This window comes from Quercus suber, unplaced genomic scaffold (genome assembly GCF_002906115.3).
Source record: "Quercus suber isolate HL8 unplaced genomic scaffold, Cork oak 2.0 scaffold_49, whole genome shotgun sequence".
Classification (NCBI taxonomy): domain Eukaryota; kingdom Viridiplantae; phylum Streptophyta; class Magnoliopsida; order Fagales; family Fagaceae; genus Quercus; species Quercus suber.
In genome coordinates this window covers 725,298-740,845 of record NW_027069514.1, presented here as the reverse complement: position 1 = coordinate 740,845, position 15,548 = coordinate 725,298, and positions in this window count along the sequence as shown.

The following is a 15,548-nucleotide window of genomic DNA, read 5'->3' as shown; positions in this document are numbered from 1 at the left end:
ACATATTTTTCTCAACAAAGAAAAAATATATGTTATTGTTTCATTTATAGTAAATTTTATATCAAAATTATCTTTCTACAACTCAAAAAAATATTTTCCTAAAACTTAGCTTTAACTAAAAGAAAGTTGTGTTCCTTGTTCTTTTATAGTACTAAAATCATTTATAGTGATGCTATACTAAATTTTCTAGCAAACTATCTTTCCATATGATTCTTATTATAAATTAAAAAAATTCTTTCTACATGCACACTTTTTTTTTTAAGAAACAAATACACACACAAGAAAGAGAGAAATGGGTTCTAACACAAAGACACACCACTATATATATATATATATATATATCTTTTGGTTCAATTCTTTGAGCCTTTTTAAGTGGTTTACAATTTAACATTCAAGATAAATGACGGGATAGTGATTTATAAATCTTAAACAAATTTTCCCTTAAAATATGCATCATTGACGTGGTTTCCCATAATTTACTTATACCTTGAGACATGAATATTAAATTTTATAAACTAGTTAATACAATCAACTTAAGAAAAATGTTTGTTCTACTTTTAAATTACTTTTATCATAATTGATGTTCTTCAAAAGTTTAGGCTTTTGCTTTTAAAAGAGATTTTCTAATCTATTTGTGTAGTCATATGTTTTATTTGCACCTTATTTGAGTTAGATATAAAAAGTAATATTAAAATGTACCTAAATGACATTCTAGGCCTTTGAATAGGTCATAATATAATTATTCTTAATATATATCCTAAGGGTCATTAAGTAAATTAAAACCTATTATATAATTTTTGAAGTAGAAGGAGGGATGAAATTAAAAGGCAAGTTGAGGGGACCATGGCCCCTTTGCAAATTGCAACCCTTCCCTCGTCCATTTTGCCAATTTCATGATCTAGGTTAGATTTCACAAATCTAAAAGTGTATATATAGTCTAGTGAATCCTTTAAAATTTTTAAATGACATAATAGTCTATAAACTATTAAATCCAAAAATAAAATCTAAATCATAAAATGAATGAAAACAACAATTTTTTAAATGGAGATGATCATGTTCCCCTTTGCACTGCCACATCGCTATTATTAGTAACTATTGTTTTTATATATTAACATGGTAATATGGATGGATTGTAGAATCAGACACTTTATGTATTCTTTTTTCAACTATAATATCCTCTCCGCCATTGCCCTTCTATATTGGAAATTTCACCATTTTGCAGAAATCCTCTCTCATGTGGTTAATTAACTGTGAATAGTAAAAAGAAAAGAAGTGGTTAATCTAAAGTAATAAATAATTAATCACAATTTACCAAGTCAAAGAGATGTTACAAAAGTTATAATGTAAAAATTGTGATACTAGAGAGAAGTCTTTCGACCATGTGTACGTATGACCAATCGTCCCTACAGTACTAAACTTAAACGTCAAGATTTGACATATACATGTCAACATATATATATATATATATATATGTTCCATCAGTACTCTGCCTAGAATTTGTTATCCGTAGTCCATACAGTATCCAAATTCTGCTTTATCGCCGGTCACATTTTAACTTCAGTCAACTTCAAAAATCCGCTCTGAGTTTGATCAAGAGGGATACTAGAATACTTTACAGAATACACACATTCGTCTACGTTCTTTCTCTGATCTTCTCTTTATATGTATTTTGGTGTTTTATATTTAAGAGTCGCAATTACTATAAGACCCACTAACCGAATATTCAACTAAGAAACTGAGCCATCGATGGCAGACATTAATGGGACATCACGGTAGGATAATCAAAATCTTTCTGTCGGACGTTAATTATATGGACCATGCAACTATATATAACTGTAGTTGGTAAAAAAATTAAAGAAAGAGAAAAACAGGTAATATAATAATAAAGACTGCCATATTCATCCTTTTACCTCTAAACTACATATTGATTGATAGAGATGTACGGTAATATGCTGAAAGTATCAAATCTTAGAATTAGGATTGATACAGGCCATTATATATAAATGCTGTTCGAATAAGACTTGCTCCATCAAAAATTATATCTACAGGTTTGGTCCCCCCCTCTCTTGGCTTTTTGTGAAGCATCCCATGTTTAGGAACTTTAATGGCATGTTTGGATGTTTAAAAAAGGAGGGGGAGTAGAGTAGAGGGAGGGAGAGTAATGCAATTACCTTATTTGGAAGTTTTTTAAAGGATGAGGGGGAGGGGTTTGGAGGAGTTTGGAGGGGTTTGGACTCCCTCTAGCCCCCTAATTTTAATTCCTCCAAATTGGAGAGATTTGGAGGGGGAGTAAAGTACATAAACTATTGACCAAGTAAATTACCTAATTTACCCTTATTATATTAACAAAATTACACAAGGAGAATGGCTAATTAATCCCTTCCCCCTTACTAATTTTAAAAACATCCAAATAAGGTGGAGGTGAATCATTCTCCTCTACTCTCCTCCCCACTACTCCCCTTCCCTCTACTCCCCTCTACTCTCCTCCCTCTCTAAACTTCCAAACAAGCCATAACTGTTTTGAGTTTGAATGATCAGGATCGAGTTTAATTTTACTCCTACTGTATACTAGTCTATGCATTACCATATGTATAACATTTTTCATATATATATATATATAAGTCTGTAACCCATGCATTCATTCACACAAAAGTTTAACATAATATGATTTTAGACATTTTTATAATTGTATTTGTATATGAAATTATATATTTCACTATTTAAAAAAAATTAATGTACCATAATTCTAAAATAACATATAAAATTGTGTGATTTCAAATTTAAATAACATGTTATATTATAAAATAACATATAGAATAAAATTTAAATTTAATTAAAAAACTTATATATATATATATATATATCTTTTGGTTCAATTCTTTGAGCCTTTTTAAGTGGTTTACAATTTAACATTCAAGATAAATGACGGGATAGTGATTTATAAATCTTAAACAAATTTTCCCTTAAAATATGCATCATTGACGTGGTTTCCCATAATTTACTTATACCTTGAGACATGAATATTAAATTTTATAAACTAGTTAATACAATCAACTTAAGAAAAATGTTTGTTCTACTTTTAAATTACTTTTATCATAATTGATGTTCTTCAAAAGTTTAGGCTTTTGCTTTTAAAAGAGATTTTCTAATCTATTTGTGTAGTCATATGTTTTATTTGCACCTTATTTGAGTTAGATATAAAAAGTAATATTAAAATGTACCTAAATGACATTCTAGGCCTTTGAATAGGTCATAATATAATTATTCTTAATATATATCCTAAGGGTCATTAAGTAAATTAAAACCTATTATATAATTTTTGAAGTAGAAGGAGGGATGAAATTAAAAGGCAAGTTGAGGGGACCATGGCCCCTTTGCAAATTGCAACCCTTCCCTCGTCCATTTTGCCAATTTCATGATCTAGGTTAGATTTCACAAATCTAAAAGTGTATATATAGTCTAGTGAATCCTTTAAAATTTTTAAATGACATAATAGTCTATAAACTATTAAATCCAAAAATAAAATCTAAATCATAAAATGAATGAAAACAACAATTTTTTAAATGGAGATGATCATGTTCCCCTTTGCACTGCCACATCGCTATTATTAGTAACTATTGTTTTTATATATTAACATGGTAATATGGATGGATTGTAGAATCAGACACTTTATGTATTCTTTTTTCAACTATAATATCCTCTAGCCGAATACAAATAATCTTCAGTAGAGCCCTGCATTATAATTTATAACCTGGCACCGAAAACACTTGTGGCATAAGTGAAACTATAAAAGTGTGGCACCAGTTCTTGCGAGCCAACATCATTACACACTAACTACTAAGATCATCGGCTAAACCTGGAGGAAGGAGTAACTCACAATGATCATATATACATTTGAGTTCCTTCGTAAAGCTGATATACACATGGATTTTCTACTTGGTATTTGGTGGAACTGATTTTTCTCTAACTAATTAATTGACAGTGTCTTTGAAATTATTTTTTTTTTTCTTCAAATTAAATATTATCTTGACATTCTAGTTCATCAGATAGATATTAGATATAGATAGTGAGGCTTTGGGGGTAGGGTCTTTCATACATATAAAAAGCTCTAGTTGTGCATGTGGTAGTCAATTAGTCAAGTCATTTTCAATATCCCCCATGAAAGCGCTTCATCAAATTTCTGTCACGCATGCCTGCTTTGCTGTTGCATCCGATATGTATGAATATGATTAAGTGTAAGAAATAAAATGAAAAGAACTGTGTCAACTCAACTTGCATCAAGCAAAAGCACCACACTACAAAACCAAAAGAGACATTTTCAATTTGAAAAGCTCTTGCACCGTAGCAGCAGTCTCTTTCTAATTTCTATTGCCAATAAAGCATGAAAATGGCGGATGGGAATGATCCTCTTCTGTAAAATTTATCCACTAACACAAAGATATGAACAATTCTTTCCAGAAGATCTTTTTATCTTTGCACTGTTTCCATAACAGCGATCTATCTTCTTGGCACAGTTGAAGTCAGCCATTACTCAACTCACAGTCCTTGCATTTCTGTCCCTAGTGCATTTGCTAGGGCCACAACACAAACGTGAAGGGTCACATGGCGCATGTACGACATAGAACTTTAATAGTTTTGGCAGCTTTAGAGAAGATGCTAGGAAAGATTTCTCTCTTATATTCTTTCTTTTTTTTTTTGGATAATTCCATGGTTATAATAATAATAGGAATAGAAGAATGAAAGTCTATGTTCATGTTCGAAGTACCTAAGAATTCAATTCCAAATATTAATTTCATCAAAATTCAATTTCAAAGACCTGAGAATTCCACTGATTTGATTTTGAAAATTGCAGGATTATATTGAAATAATTAACAGATAAGTGATCAAATTGAACTTTGTTCAATAGTTAGAGGACTCAGTTAGTAGTTTAATCTCATAATAATAGTGATAATAAACTTTGAAAATAAGTTGAATTTATTAGAATTTTTCTTTAGGGATAATTACACTTTACCCACCTATGGTTCACCTCTAATTCTATGTGTCTATCCGTGATTTCATTTTTGACACTTTGCCCACCTGAGGTTACTTCCGTTTATGCTCCGTAACCCACCTCTGTTAAAAAAGAAGGGTAAATAAGTCTTTTTATGCCCATTTTATATCTCTCTCCTCCCAAAACAAAAAAAAAAAAAAACAAAACATATTAAAATATGGTATTAGTTTCTCACCATTCACAAACATGAAAAACACACACAAACATGAAGAACATGAATCCAAAAAACTAATACAAATCAAATCAAGAAATACCATCAAACATAAATCTATCAAAATACAACCCCAAAATATAGCACAACATTTGATCCCAGAAACTTAAGAACAAATGAATTCAAATCAAGCATATATACAATCCCAGGAACTTAAGAACAAATGAATTCAAACCCAAACATATATTTGAAATCCCAATTTCAAATCCAGACATATATTTCAAGACTTCTCAAACCCAGAAAAATTACACTCAAATCAACCACTCCACAGATCTCAATCCCAAGACCCATGGCGAGCTACTACCCAAGCCCCCACGAACCTAGGTCCACCCACAGCACCACAACCCCACTCGAGTGGTCAAGCTTGACTGCAGCTTCGTCTTTCACTAGAGGCCATTGGATCTCATTGGCAACACGAATGAGGATGGCGACGACATCATCGCCCTGGCGGAGACGGGCGACTGTGAGATCGCTGGGGATCTTGATGAGGACCTCTTTGATGAGATTGTCGTTGAGGACCTCTTGATGAGGACCTCACAGTCATCCTCAGCGAGATTGTCTCCGCCGGGGATCTCACAATCATCCTCTTAATGAGGACCTCTTCGATGAGATCGCCATTTCGGCGTCATCGTCATTCTCAACCTCAACGCTGTAGTGCTTGTCGATGAGGTTGAGAATGGCACTGGGGATCTTGATGAGGACCTCTTCGATGGCCTTCAGCGGAGCCGTGGGTGAAGTTTGGTGGTCGACTATGGGTTCTGGGAAGAGGTTACCAGCGAGATCAGTTGGGCTATTTGGAATTTTGGACAACAGGTTTAGATTAGCTTGATTTTTTAGTCTTTATTATTATGTATCACGGTGTTGAATTGTAACAATTTGGTTAAACCAATTAAATATTGTTTATTTTTCTCAAAAAAAAAATTGAATATTATTTTAAATTTTTAACAGATTGTAGATAGAATTAATTGTATCAATTTGGTCAATTCATAAAAATCTAAAACCAATTTCAGATTTTTGGGTATGTTCTTCATGTTCAAGATTTGAGTGAGAGTGTTTTGATCCGTTTTAGGGTTTGTTTTTTTACTTATTATGTGTTAGAGTAATGGAAAGTGGAGAGGTGAGTTACGGCACACTTACTGTGAGAATCACAGGTGGGCAAAGTGTCAAAAATGAAACCACGGATAGGCACATAGAATTAGAGACAAACCACAGGTGGGTAAAGTGTAATTATCCCTTTTTCTTTTCTTAAATTCAAATATGAAAATAAGTATTTATAAAATAAAATATGTGGTGCTTAATTGGGCCCAACTGAAAATAAGTATTTATGAAAATAAGTATTTATAAAATAAGTTGAAGGTTTTAGGCTGATTTTCCCAATTTATTTGTATTGCGAGTCAAGAATAGCTGTGGACCGTACAAAACAATATAACACTTTTATGATGTCCTCTTTTCTCATTTCTCACATTTTTTTTTATCAATTTCGTTATCAAAGGGATGTAACAACGTACCTCCAAAACACTTTTTAATTGTAGTTTGCTAAATGCTAACAAGACAGTTAAAGTCTTTTATTGCTAAAGCCTAACTTTTTAATTGTCGTTGGCTAACCGCTAACAACTTCTGCAACTTCTAGATCAATAAAATTTTCTAAGTAAAATCTATTCTTACAGCCATCAAATCCCGAACTGACACAATTCTATTAGCATTTATTCACTATCTACTAACCTTTCGTTTTTTGTGAGAAAACACTATCTGCTAACTTACTTCATCCAAGACTAACACATTTGGTGAAAAACAAAAAACAAACAAACCTATTTGGGTGTCACACTAGGTACCCGTTCCTCTAATTCATCATTTTATTTGGTTGCTTTTGTTTCATCTTGTTATGAACAAGCATCCTCTCAAGATTGGTTTGTACATCCACAAGTGGAGACTATTAGAAGAAAATATATATCCTTGATAGCATTAACTGCATCAATGACAACATAAGCATTCTCTTCTTCTACCTAATACACGAATAATGAAAATCTTCGTCCTTAAAATCTACGTCAAATCCTTTCACACAAAAAAATAAAAATAATAAAAGCTACATCAAATTTTGTTTTAGTACATATTAAGATGTTTTTCCCCCCTCTTATTTTAATTGTCTAAACTATTTAACAATGGAACTCTTTTTTCTGTACTTGAGATATATTGGGCTTTTTTAAACTATTTTTCCCCTCTTACTTTAATTTTCTAAACTATTTAACAATGGTACTCTATTAATTCAGCTTCCATTGTTGAATTAGCAATTATTGTTTACTTTTAGATTTCCAACAAATAGCACCACTACTTGAAATAAAAATATAACCAATAGTAGAGAGAAAATCACCTAATAAAGTATTCCAAATTTTCAATCGACATCATTAAAAGCTTCAATCACAACTTTTTATAAAATAAGTCATAGCTTTTGGTACCAATTAAATATCTCATGACTTGCTCAATAGTTAGCCAATGATCTCTACTACTTTCAAAAAAAAAAAAAAAACTCTACTAGGCCTGCTAGAAAATCTACTTAGCAATCGTACTGCATATGCAATGTCAAGCCTAGTACCACTACAAAACACGCGGGTCTATAGCCGCGTTTTTTTAGCCACGTTTACAAAAACGCGGCTATAGCTAACCTATAGCCACATTTATAAGTGGTTTTAGCCGCATTTTTAAAACACAGCTATAGGGTAAGTCTATAGCCGCATTCATAAACGTGGCTATAGGTCTAGCCAAATGTGTATATATATATATATATTTTTTTTAAAAGGAGGACCTATAGCCACATTTAAAACGCGGCTATAGGTTAAGTCTATAGCCACATTTACAACCTATGATCTTACAACCCGATGGAAGATCTACTAATTTCCAAGTTCTTTTAGAAATTAGAAACTTCATCTCATCATTAACAGCCTCTTTCCAAAATATAGCATCAGGTGATGTTAAAGCTTCTTTCAAATTTTAGAGATCTTCCTCAATATTAAAAACATAACAATCAAGACCAAAATCCTTTTCAACTCTAGTTGTTTTACTTCTTCTAGATTCTATTTCAAAATTTTCTTAATTTTGTAAATGGGAAGTAGAAGAATTAGGCTGTGACAAAACATTTTCTTCACCCCCACTATTTTTAATTTAAAGGGAAATTTTTGTTCATGAAAAATTGCATCACCAGATTCAAAAATTATTTTGTTTTCAAGATCAAAAAATCTATAGGCTGAACTATTAATCGCATAACTAAGAAAAGCACAGGTAATAGCTCTTATACCTAACTTAGGTATTTTAGGGCCAGTAGGTCTTACATAAGCAAGACAATCTAATACTTTCAAATATCCTAAATTTGATTTATGTCTCTTCCACATCTCAAAATGTGTGGTATGTGATTTTTTTTATGTGGCACCCTATTCAAAACATGACATGCAGTTAACATAGCTTCACCCTAAAAATGTAAAGGTGTACCAGATTCAATTAACATGAAATTTGTTAACTCAATCAGAGTTCTATTTTTTCTTTCAGCCACACCATTAAAAGCAGGTGAATATGGTGCAATAGTTTAAGGGATAATTCTCAAAGAATAAACAAATGAGTTGAATGCATTTGAGTCATATTCACGGCCTCTATCTTTTCTTATTCTTTTTATTTTTCCACCGAATTGATTTTCAACTTCTTTTAAAAAATCTTGAAATTTTTCAAAACATCACTTTTAGTTTTCAACAAATAAACAGTTGTACATTTTGAAAAATCATAAATAAAAGTGATAATATATATATATTTCCTCCACGAGTTCAAATTCCCTCAAATTCACATAAATCAAAGTGAATTAACTCAAGCAATTCAATAATTCTTACAACACTTTTATGAGGCCAATTTGTAATCTTAGCTTGACTACAAGGTGAGGGTTTGGATTGGGCGTCTACGTTTAGGCATCCACGTTTTCCTCTCTCTTTTTTTTTCTTTTTTTTCTTTTTTTTTTCGGGTTGCACGCGGTTCAAATTTGACAGAGAAGCAACTGTATCGGTACTGTATCGGCACTGTTCATCACTGTTCACATACTGTTCACGCAATAAAAAAATATTAAAAATAGGTCCCACTGTACTATTTACACATTTAAAAATTATTTTGCTACAATGTTTTCAGTTTTCAGTTTTCAGTTTTAGCAACAATAAGTTCAATCCAAACGGACCCAAGTTTCACATTTTTCAAAATCTTTTAACAGTCTTGGAATTAATCATAAACTACTTTAGATCCCCACATATATACTATTTATATGATACAAACGAGCATACCAAAAATTAATAGAAAAAAGCATATAAACTGAACTAGTAGATGATTTATTATTCTCAACATTTAATTTAAGCATTCCAACACAAGCATAACCATTGCCCACAAATAATTCCTTTTTAATGATTACATAATTATCAGATTCTATAGTTTGTTTGAAGCCAGTCTTGTTAAGCAAAAAGCTTGCATCAAATTCTTCCTCATGGACAGAGTATAAAATACATCTTTCAATGTTAGCACACGTCCAGAAATGAATTTCAAATCAACCTCATCATTCCCAAGAACCTTGGTTTTGCTAGAATCACCAAGCATAATTGTTTTTTCTTCTTCAAAGGGAGTGTACAACTTGAACCAATCTTTATCATAGCAGACATGCCTATTAGCACCAAAATCTGCCCACCACCCTTTAACATATTGCACCATATTGATGTCTGTAATTATAGCCACTAGGAATGGCAACAGGTCGGGTTTGGGCCGCGTTTTTCCATATCCGAACCTGACCTGTGGGTCTTACCCCACGGCCCGAACCTGGCCCATTTATTAACGGGGCTTTTTTCCTAGGGCCCGGACCATCCCCTGTCGGGCCCTGTTAAGCCCTACCAAATTTGGGCCCAATCCGCGGCCCAAATCGTGGCCCAACCAAAAAAAAAAATTATTTGAATGGCCATTGCCCATTTCTCTGCACCTTTTTTTTCTTTTTAGTATATAAAATGTAAATTATGGAGATGAGTAGGTAATAAAACTTATAGATGATAGTTTTAAACTCATTTTAAAAGGAATACTCTTTGGCCTAATTCCTTATCCTAACACCATTTTTGAATAATACTTCTAGTTTACCAAAAAAAAAAACACCATTTTAACTTTATTTGGATTGCCTTGTGCAAACACTGCAGAATATCATGGTACTAAGGTCGACTTCACATCTATGATATCTATTTAGGTGAGGACTTCCAAATTTGAAATGCTGCCACAGTAAATTACTAGAAAAGTTGCATAATAAAATACTCCTTCAACCGTTGATCTTTCCCCACTGAGAAAACAGAGTAATCCAGCAAATTACAGTTGCATCCACTTCTAACAATATACAAACCAATCATTATAGGATATCATGAATCATAAAACAAATAAACTAGGTAGCTCATTTTGAGTCATTTAAGAGTATCTGCAGGTGACAAGGGACAACAATGATTTAAAAAGGGACCAATATATCTCTAATAAGCAAAAACTATACACAATTTGGTTCATCCCACTTCAAAAATTTTCACAACAAAAGTTGACTTTTGTACCTCAACAATTACAGATGGGCTTCAAGTTCGTCAATCGAAGAAACAACAAAATTAGGGTGAGGTGGTGAAGTGGACTATCCGTGTGATTGTGTGAGGTGTGAGGCCATGTGCTGTCAGCTGTGTGAGGCCATGTGCTGTGTGATGTGAGGCAGTGAGGGTGAGGAGGCATGAGCTGAAATGAGGGAGTGAGAGTGAGGAGGCAAAGCTGAAAAATGAGGGAGTTAAGGTTAGTTTATAACTATATATATATATATATATAGGGAGGTTTTTAGTAATTTCGGAATAACCGGGCCGGGTCCAGGTCAGGGTCCAGGTTCAGGCCGAGTTTCGGGCCGGATTTTTTATAAAACCTAGACTCGATCCGGACCTAGTTCAGGTTTTTTTTTTTAAAACCCATACCCGACCCTATTCCTTATCGAACCGGGTAAAATTCGCCCCATTAGGGTCTGGCCGGGTCGGGTACCTACAGGTCAGGCAAAAATTGCCATCCCTAATAGCCACTAAAGACTCTTCAGTTACGCTAGCCCGCAGAACAAATTCATGTTTCTGATATTTGTAAAATCAAGCAATATGCTCACTCTTGCCACAGACAAAACAATATCTATTAAATTGATATTGTGAAGGAGTCCTTGGTTCTTATTGTTATTTTTATTCAGGTTTTCCCTTCCTTGAGGTCTACTATTATTTTTGAAAACTCTCTTTTTAGACTTCAATTGACCATTTCTAGGAAAATGATTTTTGGGCATATTATTATTGGCTGAAATAAGGTTTACCTTTGGGGTGAAATTACCATTGCTCTCTTGTGTCATGAGTGCATCTTATCCTCTAACCTCCTCCTCGACATGGATGTGTGTGATCAATGTCTCTAAAGATGTCTCTTTTTGTTTGTACTAGAAAGTCTTTTGGAACTCACTCCAAGATTGTGGTAGTTTATCTACTATGTCAACTACCACCATATTATCTCCAATCTTTATGCCTTCAGATTTCAATTCTACCATGATCATTTGGAAGTCTTGTGCTTGATCCACCACCGATTTCTCATCTACCATTTGGTAACGAAAAAATCTACTAGCAGCATAAGGGCTTGTTGACATCTCCAATAGTCTCATTTGGTTTCTCTTGTGTAGGCTCCATGTGTGGAATCTCCTTAAAATTGTTAGTGTAAACACAATAATAATGAAAATAACACAAAGAGGAACTAAATAATACTTCTGAATATTTTTTTATTTATTGGCACTCGCTCTCTTTAAGGAGATTTAAGTCCTTGGTTGGCCAAACTTTATAAAACAAAACACCTCCTCCCTTCACCTCTCCTTGTGCACATATCTAGCCCAATATCCGAATCAATACCTATTAGCCCATTAATCACCACAATTAAAAAGAATAAAATAGACTCTCTCATTTTCAATGTGAGATAAAACATTCCGCTAATTCATTATCTTCCATATTAACTCCCATTTTTTTTATATTTATATTGTCATATAAATCCATTTTAATTATTTAATATTAAAATGCTCCAAGATATAGTTTTATAGAAGGATCTTTTTTGCGTAGATTTCAATCACTACTTATATTGATTTTTGTTACTTTTAGTTAATAAACTTATTAAGGACAACAATTGAAATAATTTAAAGAATTTATAATTTTAATTTTAAAAAAATTAATATATAACACCCCGAAAATTATAGGGCATTATATAAATTACTCAAATCTTTAATTAATAATATTTGTGTGTAACACTTGCCACGTAGAGAAAATAATCATTTAGTTTAACTATAATTATGTGGGTGTTAATTAGCTCAACTAGTAAAGCATACTATCATCAATAGAGATTTAAGGTTCAAACTCCACTTACACCAAAAAGTTATTGGTGTCTTAACCTGATGTTTAGAACAGTAATCTTATATTCACAATGGATTAAATCCTTTACATTGGTAAATTGTAAAATAAAACAATAATTTATGAATCATGTTTTGAAGTTCAAACCCAATAAACCATTGAGTAGTTGTTCAGTACTCTGAGAATACAATAACATGATGTTCTCCTATAAATAAAAGAATAAAATAAAATATAAATAAAAAATACGGTGTTCCATTATATGATATAATAGTAAATTTCATTACTTAAATTCATGATAGATCAGTCATTCATATGAGATAAGAGAGTCACATCATTTCTGGCAAACCTAATAATTTTTATAATCGAAGAGTTTTATAAGTCGATAGCATTATATTATCTCCTTTACAAGGAGATCTTAAAGTTTAAATCCCTCTCTCACTAGTAATATGAATTATAAAAATAAAAAATAAAAGATAGATGGCAAACCCCAAAAGGCCGACAAACCCCCCACCAAGTTCCATTCCTAAAATGCAAGCAATGCCATGCAATACTTCATAGTGAGTGTTTGGATTCACATTTCCTCACGTCTGCGTTTTTTTTTTTTTCAACGCATATGAACAGTAACTGCACTGTTCATGCACGTGGATTTACTGTGCAGGAGACAAAATGTACTGTTCATGCACTGTTTACGCACTATTAATGGGTTCCACGATACTATTCACACATTTAAAATTTATTTTGCTACAGTGTTTTTAGTTTTCAATTTCAACAAAAATAAGTTATATCCAAACGAACATGAATAGCAATAAGTACCTACAGTGTTTTTAGTTTTCAATTTCAACAAAAATAAGTTGTATCCAAACGAACATGAATAGCAATAAGTACTTTCTCTATTAGGTATGTATATTAAACTTCTAGAAGTGACAAAAAAAAAAATACATGAATATTGGCTAGAAAGTCGGCCATGTCTGCAATTATTCACATAAAGAATCCAACTATTGGTTTATCACACGTCTCTTTTTTAGTTCTTTTTTTTTTCCCCCCGGAAGATTGCTTACTTGATGCCAGACTGGGAAATCACGGGTCACGACATGCATAAACAACTACAGTCACACGAGAATAATGCTTCATCTTCACATATAATAATTAGTTTCGTTAATTAAATTGAACTTAGTTTAGGTCCAATGCTTTAGTACATTGTACTCTTGTCTAATTTTGGTCTTACATATCCTACGTACTGGAGTATCCAATTAAATTTAAATTAGCGGTGGAATCCATTATTTCTAATTGAAAATTTTTCGTGCATAAACTTTTGACAAATAATTGCCTACATGAAACACGTGGTACCAGATACCATTTGAAGAGTTTCCACCATTAAGAAAGTCATCTATACTCTCCAGGCCAAGGCAAGGGCCAAGGGAGCTAGCCCTTCACATAATTAAGTTTGTTGATTAGTGTCCCTCTAGTAGAAGTAGAATTAATAATTAAAGAAGCCCAATATAAATCTAAGGCTTTTCAATTGTTTTAATAAGTAGTAAGTAGTACTATAGTATTTCAATATGCCAAGAAAAGGGATGGCCTGCATTAGTGTGTCTCCCACCTTAATGGTTTCTATCAATTATAAAATTGTGAATGATTGTTTTCACTAAAACTAGTTAAAATTTAGTTAATTAATTGATTCTACAGTTTTCATAATAATACTTAATTTATTGATAAGTTTCTGCAACAACTATCACATAATCCTCTTAAAAAAAACTTGCAGATAATTTAAACAATTACGTGCTAGTTACTGATTTTCAATCAAAAAGGTAAGGGAGGCAAATAAAGTGAGATAAAGAGCACCCACTACGTATCCCCTTTAGTTAATACTAGCCTCTGAGCGCGTGCTCAAAGGTTCTTCAATTTTTTTGGTAAAAGTTAATAATTTACATTCATTATAATTTAGAGCATTTATTATAATTAGGGATTACTACATTTTCCAATCACAAAAAAAAAAAAAAAAAAAAAAAAAAAACATCAAATAAGGTGGAGGTGAATCATTCTCCTCTATCTCCCCCACTATCCCCTTCCCTCTACTCCCTCTACTCTCTCCTCTCTAATCCATGTATATTATTATTTTTTTTACTCTTTTATTATTATTATTATTTTTTTTCTCTCTTCTGAATTCACGTTTCCCTTACTGATCACTCCCTTCACGTTTTTTTTCCCCCCAAATCAATTCTTCTTTATTTATTATTTTTTATAACAATTATTATTATCTTTTAATTGTAAAAGTTCTTCTTTATTTTTTATACAATAAAACTATCATTATAACCATCATTAAATATGAGTTCATATTTTTAACGTGAATTTTCTTATATTTCTAAAAGTGAATTTTCTATTTGAATTCATATTTCTAAACGTGAATATTTCAAAGAAAAAAATATGAGTTCTATTTGAACTCAAATTACTTTGTGATTTTTTTTTCAACAAAATATTTAGTTGAACGCTAACTTAGAGTTTAGAAAGAAAAAAAAAACCAAAAAAAAAAAAAAAAACCCTTACCTTTTATGTAATTTAGAGTTTGAAAGAAAAAAAAAAATCTTTTAACTCTTACGAAAATACTGCGTACAAAATAAGACCACACTTTCTTTTTAATCTTTTCTTTTATATGGTCAGTTTGATAATTTTAATATTTTCTCTAATTAATGACTCTTTTTTAAAGAGTGGGATGATATATATTTTTGTCTACTTTTTTTTTTTTTTTTTTTTTTTGTGATTATTGGGTTTGATTAATTATTTTAGCGTATGTGTTTAAGTGATGCTTTGTCTTCCTCCTATTATTTTGTTTGTTGTTTTTCTTACATTTAAGCCTTACTCT